Below are 13025 nucleotides of genomic sequence, written 5' to 3'. Positions count from 1 at the left end.
ACAATCAACTCTATAATGACTGGGGAGTCCAAAGCTTATACCGTACAGTACAGAGAAATATTTGGAAACCAGCGACAAACTCTGGGATTAACTTTGATTCCCCTGGCCGAAGGATGATAGGAGACATATTTCACTGTAACCGAGGCTACGGGTCATTCCACGGACTCGCACCCAATGACCACATTCATTTATGCAAAGCTCTTTTTCTCACTTTTAATTAACTCAGAATGTTTTAATCAATATAATTCTACTTGGACATTAGGTTTTAAAAAAGACATAATTCTCCTTTTCAAACATTTAACAACTTTGGCGCAAGTATCCGATCATCTTCCTACAAAAGCAGATTTCCTAATAAAACGGCTACTTGACACTTTCCCCCTACGTGATTATCATGTTTTTTCTGTTCCTGTCATCTTTTTTGTTACATATGAACAAAGAAAATATATATATTTTGGGTGGAAGTCATTGTTTCTGAATTCTAGGAACAAACAGTGAATTGTGGGGAAAAAAAAACATGCTGATTGTGCTCAAAATTGCACTTTGCACACTGTGTCTAGGTAAGTGAATGCGCCCTTATGGCTTACCATTGGTCCTACATACAAAGTCGGGTATCAAAAACACTATACTATACACTAAAGGTGGCCATACCCTTCCCAATTACGATCTTTCCTGCAACCATTGGTCGCAGGAAAGATCGTTCATTTCCCCCACTGACGTCCAGGGCTGATACGGAGGTAGAAACAATAGGGATTCTACCTCCACCTGATGATTCAGCCCTAAACACAGATTTTGCTCGGGGCACCTTCAATGGCACCCAATCAAAATCTTTTGTCCGGGCCAATTGACGAGACGACCGATATCCAAAGCTGTTACGATATATCGGTCGTCTCGTCGAATGAATATCGTACGACATGAGGTTTCATACAGTAATATAGGTGTGTATATGCCCTGCTTAAGGCACTGTGCCACCAGTTTGAAAGCTCCATCTGATTGGCTGATAAGTGTTACCACAGGTGCTTCTGACTAAATTACCCCACAAAAATGTTCTAAAGATGCCAAGTCAGATAAACCCAAACCATTCCTGTTATTTTACAACATGATTCTGGGTACAAAAGTAATGATTACAGTAACATCCTAATATCTTAAATATAGGTTAGCGCATTCCCAATAAGAATATTTTCAGGTAGAGAATAGGAACGTAAGGACAATATAGAACTCCCACTGGCACTTGTTACCCAAGATTCGCCTTTGAAATATCTGAATTTGTAAAAATAACTCACATCATTGTACTGAGTTTCAATAAATACATTATTTAATTACAATTACCCATGGCTGGTAATAGAACTCCTGCACACTGGGGTAAAAGAAACCCACTAAGACAAACCCCAAAAGGGATAAGGAAATAGGACGATGCTTTATCGTTTTGCCGAAGGTGTTTTATGGGTAAGTAACATGAAGCGAACCATCTTGCTGTCTTGCAAGGTCAAAATAATTAACATTCAGCTTTGACATCATACGGCTGGAATGTGATTGGCCGGCACCTATATCCCTGTTGCTATGGCATTTAAGGAAGTAATTTATTTTTAAAGGAAAGGTAATTATCAGACACCTTAAGAGGGACGGCAGTGGAGTGTCAATAGTCCCACAGACTGATGTTATAGACAGCCCCATTGGCAGGAAGCTATTTTTAATATCTCGTTAGCACTTCAGAGACACTTTTACGGCGCATTATGCACATTAGGGGATTTGCGCGCCTGAGGTGTGGCGTCAGATGCACTTTAATGATGATTAAGCAATGAGGACCACTGATTACAATCAGCCAATGCTCTGCTCTTAGAACCATCATTAAAAAAAATAAAAGATGATTTTTTTTTTAATGATTAAGTCGCAATTTTTTTTTTTTTTTTTTTTACAACTTTTATTTTATTTTATTTTTATTTCCAGAGCCACTAGGCGGCATTTAATTGATGAGTGCGGGGTGGTTGGAATTCTTCACTATCCCATTGGAAGTGGTATTGACTCATGTCCCTTTACACAGTACAAAACCTCATAGTGGGGTAAACTAGGGATTTATGTTATTGTACCGGAATTATACGGGTGCATTCACTTACCTAGACGCAGCGTGCAAAGAGCAATTTGGGCACAATAGGCATTTTATTGCCACAAAGCAGTTCTTCCCCCCCAGAATTCAGGAGTCATAGCGGACACAAAGCACTTGCAGATATAAATGGATAAAGTCACCTGATGACATTATCCATTGCGTGTGATCGGACTGGGCCAATGAGAGAGCCTGACCTCAAGGGCCCCCAATATATTCTACAGGTCTGTATAATCTGCTAGTCTAGGCCGATTCTCTCACAAACCTCTCGCATCAGTATGAAGCCAAGCGTGGGTGTTGCACCATACAATGGATAGACATGACCTGGGCCCACAAGGGGTGGTTTTCTCAAACCCCAGTGGGCAGTGTCGGACTGGGGAGCCAAGGGCCCACCAGAAACCTTAGACTTTAGGCCCACTCTCCAGATCAACTTTCCTTCCCTATTCACTTACTTTCACTCTTTCATTTCCTAATGACTTCTTACACATACTATTATCTATCCTTTCTTCCATTTCTTCTGTTTCTTCTCATATAGAACTGGTAATGGCCATGGTAGAAGCATACAAGGCAAATGGTTAAATGAGCAGGAAGGCCTACTGACACCTGGGCCCACTGGGAGTTTTCCTGGTATCCTGGTGGGCCAGTCCAACACTGCCAGTGGGTCAGTCTGGCCCTTTGTAATAAGCAGGTAGTCATGACCTGTATGGTGAGTCAACTAAAAAAGAAGGATTCGTGGGATTCTTCTCCTATCTAGGTGTGCTTTGCTTTCATTTATACAGGTATCGGACCCCTTATCCGGAAACCCATTATCCAGAAAGTTCAGAATTTCGGAAATGCGATCTCCCATAGACTCCATTTTAATCAAATAATTCACTTTTTAAAAAATGATTTCCTTTTTCTCTGAAATAATAAAACAGTACCTGTACTTGATCCCAACTAAGATATAATTACCCCTTATTGGGGGCAGAACAGCCCTATTGGGTTTATTTAATGGTTAAATGATTCCCTTTTCTCTGTAATAATAAAACAGTACCTGTACTTGATCCCAACTAAGATATAATTACCCCTTATTGGGGGCAGAACAGTCCTATTGGGTTTATTTAATGGTTAAATGATTCCCTTTTCTCTGTAATAATAAAACAGTACCTGTACTTGATCCCAACTAAGATATAATTACCCCTTATTGGGGGCAGAACAGCCCTATTGGGTTTATTTAATGGTTAAATGATTCTCTTTTCTCTGTAATAATAAAACAGTACCTGTACTTGATCCCAACTAAGATATAATTAATCCTTATTGGTAGCAAAACAATCTTATTGGGTTTATTTAATGTTCAAATTATTTTTTAGTAGACTTAAGGCAGGAGATCCGAATTACGGAAAACCCCAGGTCCCGAGCATTCTGGATAATGGGTCCCATACCTGTACTGTATATGGTGCCAGTTAATACTTGGAGGTCCATTCATACAGATACAGAACAAGCCTTTTTTCATTGAGAACATAAGGACAGCCCGATCTCCGTATGTAGTTTCTACCTTTTCACAAAGCATTCCTATAAAGAAACCCAACTTTGCTGGGGCAATTTATAAGATGTATTGCACATAGAGGTATAAGAGGCACGAGATGTGGGCTACATATAGGAAATGGCATGACACGGAGCAATATCTATTAACATAATCAGGGAAAATGGCTGATTAAATAGAATGAAAAAGAAAAGACATAGAGAAAGAAAAGAAAAACAAGTTTCCACCCCCACCCTTTCCAGGAAAAAAAAAAAAGCAAGCTGAACAACCAACGCTCAACTGACTTCAATAAGCACAAACAGGATTAAATCGGAGAGGCTTGATCCCTGATCAAAGGAATCCACAAAGCTGCACTTTAACCAAAGATCCCAAATTCCTATCAATGTTTCCATCACAAGCTCAGAAGGAAGCCAGGATTTGCCTATAGCCTGTTTGGCAGTATTTCTGTGGTCAGTTTCCGGGTGGACTGTCCAAATTAATTAAATATATATATATTTTTTTTTTCATTATTTTTTTTTAAAGGGGAACTGTCACTATTATAACAATTCACTAAACTGTAGGGTGTTGTCTCACAACTAGATTTATTTATTCTCACAGTTATATATAATTTTATTGGTATGTTCCTCAACCTAACATTCTTATGGGTGCAACAAACATAGGCATGCTGTGAGTCACTGACAGATTTCCTTTGCTTTGATTGGCTGATTCCAGCATGAGTAGACAATTGCAATTTTTATACTAGCAATAGTTTCTGTCACGACAAATTACATCACTAAAGGCGGCCATACACAGGCAGTTTTAAGCTGCCAATTCAGGCCCTTCAGACTGATTCGGCAGCTTATCTGCTCAAGTATGGGGCCCTCTGATTGGCCAGATGTTGATCAGACAGATTTGATTTTCCTTGTGGATTGAGGGTCGCGCTGGCTCATTGATATGGACCTCGCCAAACAAATAGATCTTGAGATGGCCATTCACAGGTCGATTCTAGCTGCCAATATTGGTCCCTTAGACCGATTCGGCAGCTTATTGGCCCAATTAGGGGCACTAAAGACAGGCCTGTCTGACTGAAATCTGGCCAGAAATCGGGCAGATCTCAATCGGGCAGGTTTGAAAATTTAGTTGGATCGGGGACCGCATTGGCTCGTTGATGTGGTCCCAGAACCGAGGATGCCTATACCTATCATTCTAATACGATCGTTTCGCCCCAGGGCCAAATGACCGAATTAGCCCAATATCACCCACCCGTAGGATCTTAGAGAGCGGATCTTAGTGTGTATGGCCACCTTTTTAGTGTATGGCCAGCTTATGACATCACTGATGACATCACTAAGCACCAGTTATAAGGACATAGTTTACAGCCGGGGTCCCCAACCGCCAGGCCACGGACCGGTACCGGGCCGTGGACTGCATGGGACTGGGCCGCCGACGTTACCACAACGCCCAATTCAGGACGTGTGTGATCGTGCCGCGCAACTGAAGGCGTAACTGAACGTGCCGCACATAGAGGCGCGATTGAACACGCCGTACACGCATGTTCCCACCATCTCACTGTGCTTTCACTAGAATGTCGCTTGGCATATGGCCCCGCCCCCCGGTCCGTGGAAACATTTTCCTGGTAGTAACCGGCCCTTGGTGCCAAAAAGGTTGGGGACCCCTGGTTTATTCATATTTTTTTCTAGCTTTGATTACAAACCCTTTATATTTTTGCAACGTTCAATTTTGCTTAAACACTTTTGGTTTCTGTAAAAATTTAAAAAAAAAATCACTTACTCAAAAATGATTTTCTAATAAGTTGCTGTTTGTAATTACACTCTTTATAAATAAATACTTGTATCTTAAAAAAAGAAGGGTTATTTTTGGTGGTGAGACCTGTTTCACATGGGAAATCCATGGCTGAGTAAAGTAAACCCTTGGTTGTTCCAGATGGGGAAAAGCAAACAAATATAGATCTGGAGTGTTTTGTCCCCAGATGGATAAAGCAAGGCCTGGGTTACAGATCTCAGGAAATGAATGCAAGTCATGTAATGATGCCCAATCAGCAGAGCTCCGGCTGTTGCTTAACTACAACAATCAGTATCTCTCCTGGAGGCTGCGGGATGCAACATAGCAACAACAGAAGTGGTGGCAAAGCCTCACTAATACGGCCACCTAAAGTGGCACTTGGTGCAAATCACTCATTTTGGACTCGCATCCTCATGTTTTTGGCCACAACGTTGTATTTTCCCCCAGTGTAACAGTATAATTGCATGCTAAGTTGTGACCAATGTATCAATATAGATGCAAAATAGCATCAGTTTGTGAATGACTCACAAGTTGTGACAGTTTTTACAGGATTTGTGTTGGTGTCAATTACACTGTGGGGCATTAATAAAGCCATTGGCACCTGATTTTCTTGCTACAACCCAGTAGCGCCTATGTATGTATGTATGTATATCTTTACTTATAGTGCTACTTATGTACGCAGCTCTGTACAGTAGAATACATTAATACAAACAGGGGGTTATTAAGATAATAATAGATAAATACACAGTATAACAATAAATACAAATAAATACAAGATACAGTTGCAATAAGTTAAGAGTCAAAGACACAAGAGGATGGAGGTCCCTGCCCCGTAGAGCTTACAATCTATATGGGAGGGTAACTTACAGACACAAATAGGCAAATATAAGTGCTGTATGTGACAGTGGGTGACACTACAATATAAGTGCCAGTTCCCAGATCAGGTGCTGGGCGAGTGCTCCAAAAGGGAGTCTTTAAGTTTAGTTTTAAAAAGACTGAGGGAGGTTTCTCTCCGGAGTAAATCAGGGGGGGCATTCCCAATGTAAGGGGCAGCAGGGCAGAAAGGGTTAAGGTGGGAAACAGCAGTAGTAGTGGGGGGCGCAACCAAACGATTGCTCTGCGAGGAACGAAGGAGTCAGCCAGGAACGTACGGAGACACAAGGGAAGAGATATAGTGAGGGGCAGAGGAATGGAGGGCTTTGAAGGTTAAGAGAAGGAGTTTGTAAGATATTCTTTGTTTAAAAGAAGCCACGATAAGGCCTTTAGCAGGGGGAGGGCGTGAACTCTCCTGGATGAGAGGAGGAGAATTCTGGCAGCAGTGTTTAATATAGACTGTAGGGGGGAAAGATGGGAGTTAGGGAGGCCGGTTAGTAGCAGGTTACAATAGTCAAGTCGGGATAGGATGAGAGCATGCATGAGCAGCCTAGCTGTTACAGTAGAAATAAAGGGACAGATTTTGGAAAAATTGTGTAAGAAAAAGTGACAGGTTTTGACAGTGGAGTTAATATGGTCAGAGAAGGAGAGACTGGAGTCAAAGATCACCCCCAAACAACACGCCGAGTCGACCGGGTTGATGAGGGTGCCATCAATAGAGATAGAGAAGGGGGGGGGGGGGTGTGAGAAGATAAAAGCGCTGGGGAGAGGAGATGTGTCTGGAAAAGAGCAGAGGGAGAATATGATAGAGCAGAAGGGAAGGAGGGACAGGGAAAAGGAAAGGTTGGCAACAAAAAAGTTGGAAGCAAGCGAAGTATATAGGAAACAGGAGAGAGATGAAATAAAGACGATAAGAAGAGAGGAGAGTGTAGATGGGCTAAGCAGTAAGGCAGGTAGGTAGGTTTATTTATATCTGTCTGGGTAAGAAAATCTGATTTATTAGTATTTATTTTCCTGTAATTGAGAAATAGAAGCAGGAATCACAAAATTGTTTTTGTGTCTAAATTATTCAATAAATTCAGAATGATTAGTGAATTATATTAAGAAAGTATTAGCATTAGCACTGAATCTTCTTTGCAAAGTCTTGTTCCTTCCCAGGAAACATTAGTCAGACAAACTTGTGGTCAATCTACAGTGTAGAGTGAATAGAACCCCCCCCTGCCCTTGTCACAGTGGTATGGCTCACGGAATGTGTCACTGCTCTTATATGAATTTAATATAGGAGTGCTACATTTTAAAAAATAATGAATTTAATATATGGCAACAAATACTGAAGGCTTCATGAAAACCTGTTGATGAAATGTTTCAGGTGACAAATGTGTAGCTTAGTTGTAGCACTGCTCCATACCGTAGCAACCTGGGCCTGATCAAAGCTGGAAATAAACTTTAAAGCTGATGTACCCAACTGATCCAATAAAAGCTATCACTTTAAAGCTGAACATGTAAAATGATTAAATGTAAATGAAGTGCAATTATTGCAGCCCTGCATCCTGATTTTACTCAAAGCATCCCCTGATGATAGTTAGGTGGTTAGTTGTGCACCCAGGCAACTACCCATACACTATTAGGTTAGCCCAGCCAAGCCCATTCATCTTACATGTCTAAAGTAAATATGTTCATTGTTCAATTCTGAAGTAATTTTACTGGTGTGCCTGGGGTTAATATGTTAGTTATCCATTTTCTGCAGTGATCTTTCTGGCATATCTATGTGCCATAATTATGTGCTCATAATCTACTGCCACATTGGTATTACTGGCATATCTATGTGCTCATAATCTACTGCCACATTGGTCTTACTGGCATGTCTATGGTTGCAGCAGTAAGTGAGCTTATGTGTTTAACAGACTCCTGGGGTGAGGTTCTCTGGGGGGCCCCAGGTACCCCAGTCTAACAGAGACCTGATATATACTGAAAATATCCTTCCATAATATAATATGTCCCTGGTGTAATGCTGGGGGCCAAGGACAAACACCCGTTCTGCCCTATGGGGGCAGAGAGATACATATTTAATAAACATTATTACTTTTTGTTTTCCTCTCTTGCCACGTTGCTTACACATTGCTACTTGCTAGAACAGAAGCCAAGGACTGACTGAAAGGAATTAGTTATCACTAATAGCCCAAAGCCCTTGATTTATAAATAAAATAGATATAAAGGACACTTTTTCAACATTGCACCCCCCCACTAAACCATGGAGTGGAACAGGCGAGATTTTATTTACCTTATAGGAGTAGTTGCTTCAGCAAAGCAATCTTCAGTTACAACCACCCAAAAAGGTCACTCTCCTTACCCTGGGGACAAGAAAAGAAAATAAATAAAGAAAACAGCGATTGAATAAACAGCGTCTCCGTGAGTTTTGCCACCATGGCACCGGGCAGCGGTGACAGATAAACATGGAGACAAAGGCATACAGTTGTGCTTAATGGCGAGTGACTCTGGGAGAGTTAATATACAGAATAGAGTGGCAGGAGTGGCGCTTATCAGGAGCAGCACTTGGCTTTGCCGTAAGCACCGCGCGCTCGTTAGCGAGGAGGGGAGACGAGGCTTCTTTGTGCTCGGCCAAAGGGCTTCTATAGCCCAGCAAATTTATTTGGGTTCATATGACAAGACGCACAATGAAGCGCCGATTAAAATCTGGCCACCTAATGAAATAAAAATGTAGTGGCACTAAATTGTCTGTGGATGAGAGCGGAGTGTGGGGCTGGATACTGGGAAACAAGTCGGATTTCTTTTGCCTGATGAAAAGGGGCACTGGCTGCTCCATTTGTGCTTAATGTGCTTAATTACAGTTCTACTGCAGGTAGTAGCCACGGGAAAACTGCTTGGGTTCTGACTGGGAAACGTATAGAATACACACCCCTATTGGCCTACTTAGCAGTTCTTAGTGGCCCTACATGCAGAGTCGGGCCAAGTAGGATTTGTGCCCAGGGTAACACTATATGGCCCATCACCAGGGTCGGACTGCAGTGTCCGGCCCAAACCCCAAGGGCCCCACTTCCTCTATTCCTGTCACAAATTCTGTCACCCCTGGCACGTACATTGCTCTTTCCCTCCTCTTGAAAACTCGTGGGCACTGAAAAACCTTCAGGAGGAGTACCTGCAGGTCCTGGCAATAAGTGGGCCTAGGTCAGCGGGGCCCATGAGGGCTGGGGCCCATCAGGTTTCTCCCTGTGTCCTGCCAGCCCCGTCCAAACCTGACCATCACCATGCCTGAACTCCACGCCACCCTTGCTGCCACTCAAAAACCCCACCCAGAGTGGCTTGATCCCTCCCCCCATTGCTGATTGCTTCTTCCTTCACCATAGGGCGAAGATACATGGGGCAATTAGTCGCCATGACTTTTTAAATAAGTCTGTTGTGGCAACTAATCGCAGCGACTTTCCAGCCATAGGGTAGAATAGAAGTCACTTCCACTAATCGTTCGCGAGTCGGCCGCAACAAATCTCCTGTGTCTCGGGCGACTAATCTCCCCAAAATGCCATCCCACCGGCGATTTACATTTTCGCCTGTGGGATGGAAATCCAGAGAGATTAGTCGCACAAGGAGTTTTGTTTTGCTACTAGTAGCAGCAACTTTTCACAGCTACTAAAATAGACAATGCTGATCATTTACTGATAATTGTCTCTACGTGTGTTTTAGCAGAGGCAATTCTCAGTATTGTCTATGGCAGGGGATTTTCTGTCGTTTAGTAGTCATGACAAGTAGCTGCTACTATGTAGCTCTGTGTGTCTTCACCCTTATACATTGCTGGTCGTTGTTTTCTCACCACCCCCTGCCAATTGGTCACTTTAGGCATTTTCACGGTCAAGAAAATTTAATGACAAATGATAAATACCGTAAGGAATATTCCAAGAGCAAGAAAAACTGTAGAAATCCAGAAAGTAGTGAGAAGGCAATTTCAGTTCTCAGGGCCAGTACTATAGATATTATATGGCATGAGTTTAATTGCAAGAAAGTTCCTGGGGAGGGTATATTTAATATATGTGGATAAATAACCCTCTATACACGTTATTACTGGGGGGGGGGAGGGTGCCTACAGACACATAGGGAGACTTAGGGTTATTGGGGGACATAATTGTGATGCAAATGCTTTTGCCCCAGTTTTACGGATGAGTGCTGTGTATATAAAGCCATTTTCTACATTTCCCCATCTTTAAGAAGTCCTAAACATTATAAAGACCAATATTACACATTCTGAATCCTAATTGGACGTTACATTATTTAACCAATAGAAGTAACTGATCCCAATGTCACTGAACACGCGTGCAGCAAGGCAAAACCTACAGCAGTGCAACGGCAAATAGTCATTTATACTGAAATTTCCTCCTACCGATTGTACATAAACATGTCCTAAATACCTTTAACCATGATTTCATTTTCTGATTTTCCTTTTCCGATGACAGCTTTCTATGGTTAGCCCTGACATGAGTTCCCTAACCACAAAACCTGGCTCCGTCATTCCCAGGATTTCCTCCTTAACTCTCAATTCAGCTTTCACTTTAGATATTCATGGCAGGTGTCAAGGGAATGAAAGCAACAAAAGTTATTTCTGATGGCCCTAAGGGTGAAGACACACTGAGCTACTAGTAGCAGCTACTTTTTCACAGTTACTAATGTTCATAAAATCCCCTGCCATAGACAATACTGAGAATTGCCTCTGTTAAAACACACGTAGAGACAATTATCAGTAAATGATCAGCATTGTCTATTTTAGAAGCCCCGACAAGTAGCTGCTACTAGTAGCTCTGTGTGTCTTCACCCTAATACTCAGGGTTTGCTGTAGGCCAGCAACGTAGGGGATGGATTTGTCTTATCTTAACTCTCACAGGCCAGCATCCCAGTTAATGCCGAGTACCCCAATATGAACTCTGGGTAGACCAAGCTCCTTGTTGGTTAAGGTCTATGGCACAAAAGCAATTTTATATATATATATATATTAGGGATGCACTGAACCCACTTTTTTGGGTTTGGCCGAAGCCCCGAACCCACCCTGAAGGATTCGTCCGAATCCCGAACCAAATCCGAATCCTAATTAACATATGCTGATTAGGATCAGAAGGGGTTAAAAAATTTCCCCCTGACCATTTAACCCTTTCTGAATTCTAATTGAAGCGAATCCTTCAAAAAAAGCCTGTATTCAGCCGAATCATCCCTAATATATATATATATACAGTATATATTTTTTTTTTTCCTAATGAAAGAAAACCATTACCATTACCAATTTGTTATGGTTTTTAAGTTATTTGTATGTATTATAGCTATTAAAAGCATTTGTCTGTTCTATTCTGTGTACTGGTGGTTCTGACTGTTGAAACAATGTAACAGAAGGCAGCAGCCTGACAGACCTGACTTGCTGGAGGAGACTGAGCTTTGCAACGTTGTCTAAATCAGTGTTTTTCAACCTTTTTTGGGCAAAGGCACACTTGTTTCATGAAAAAAATCACGAGGCACACCACCATTAGAAAATGTTAAAAAATTTAACTCTGTGCCCAGCAGCAGTGCCCCCCTAGTACATTGGTGCCAAGAGCAGTGCCCCCCTAGTACACTGGTGCCCAGCAGCAGTGCCCCCCTAGTACATTGGTGCCAAGAGCAGTGCCCCCCTAGTACATTGGTGCCAAGAGCAGTGCCCCCCTAGTACATTGGTGCCAAGAGCCAGCCCCCCTAGTACATTGGTGCCCAGCAGCAGTGCCCCCATAAGTCAGTGTGCCCCGTGGCCCCCCCTAATACATTGGTGCCCAGCAGCATTTTACTCTTCGGCGGCTTCAGCAGCATCTTCCCCTCACGCGCGCCGCCTCTGCACTTCTGCCTACACGCGACCGCACACAGGCCCTTTTATAACGTTGCGCCCCGTGCGTACTGATGTCACCCGTACACACGGGGCGCAACCAATGACAGGGCCGGGATTTTTTTTTTAAAGTAAAAATTGCGGCTCTGCCTACAGCACACCAGGCAACATCTCGAAAAACGCGGTTGAAAAACGCTGGTCTAAATAACCAGGAGTTAGGAGAATTATTATTAACATTTATTTATAAAGCGCCAACATATCCCGCAGCGCTGTACAATAAGTGGGTTACATACATTGGACATACAGAGTAACATATAAAGCAATCAGTAACCGATACAAGAGGTGAAGGGAGCCCTGCCCAAAAGAGCTTACAATCTACAAGATTGCTGCTTTCAATAGCAATTACATTTACAAATAACTTTTAAAAGACTAATTTGTTTTTTTTAATAAACTTATATTGGAACATTTAGAATTATGTTTTCTTTTATTAGGCAAAAAGTTATTTTTTTTGGGTTAACGTGTCCTTTAAGAAACCGGGCGTTGTGTGCAGAGTAAAATGAGGCGACTCCCACGTCGGAGTGAATAAGCTGAAAGGTTTTGCATTGTTATTTTTAATACAAATACGATCCCCAGAGGTTGTGGTTTCATGTAGGTACTCTTCATGCCCATTAGATGAATACAAACCCAAATTAGCAGGTTCCTATCTGAGCAAGATACCAGGGAACTGCGACATCTGAAGAGCTCCCCCCCCCCCTACACCCTTCCTTTAGTTTCCCCGTTGTTTAAAGGTTTTTACTCAGTTTGGCTGAAAACTAAAAAGTCTCCAGATCAGAATCCAGCAAAAAATTATGGGGATTTGGCTGAATCCCAAACGGATTAGGAGCTTCCTTGGATGCAGGTTTTTA

The 13025-nt window shown here is 42.3% G+C and overlaps 1 protein-coding gene across 13 annotated transcripts in view; it reads right to left on the bottom strand.

Annotated features, from left to right (window-relative positions):
- The window catches only part of foxp1 (forkhead box P1), a 544572-nt gene that overhangs the window by 287723 nt on the left and 243824 nt on the right, over window positions 1-13025 (bottom strand). For 12 of the 13 annotated variants that reach the window (XM_031901201.1, XM_031901192.1, XM_031901203.1 and 9 more), the window contains one exon: window positions 8557-8626. The exons of the other annotated variant lie outside the window; for it this stretch is intronic. The gene's annotated coding sequence lies outside the window, so the exon portion shown is untranslated. The remainder of the gene's footprint in view (window positions 1-8556; window positions 8627-13025) is intronic. 13 annotated transcript variants of the gene reach the window in all.

This window comes from Xenopus tropicalis, chromosome 4 (genome assembly GCF_000004195.4).
Source record: "Xenopus tropicalis strain Nigerian chromosome 4, UCB_Xtro_10.0, whole genome shotgun sequence".
In the NCBI taxonomy this organism is placed as follows: Eukaryota; Metazoa; Chordata; class Amphibia; order Anura; family Pipidae; genus Xenopus; species Xenopus tropicalis.
This window is presented reverse-complemented; position numbering and strand designations above follow the sequence as displayed.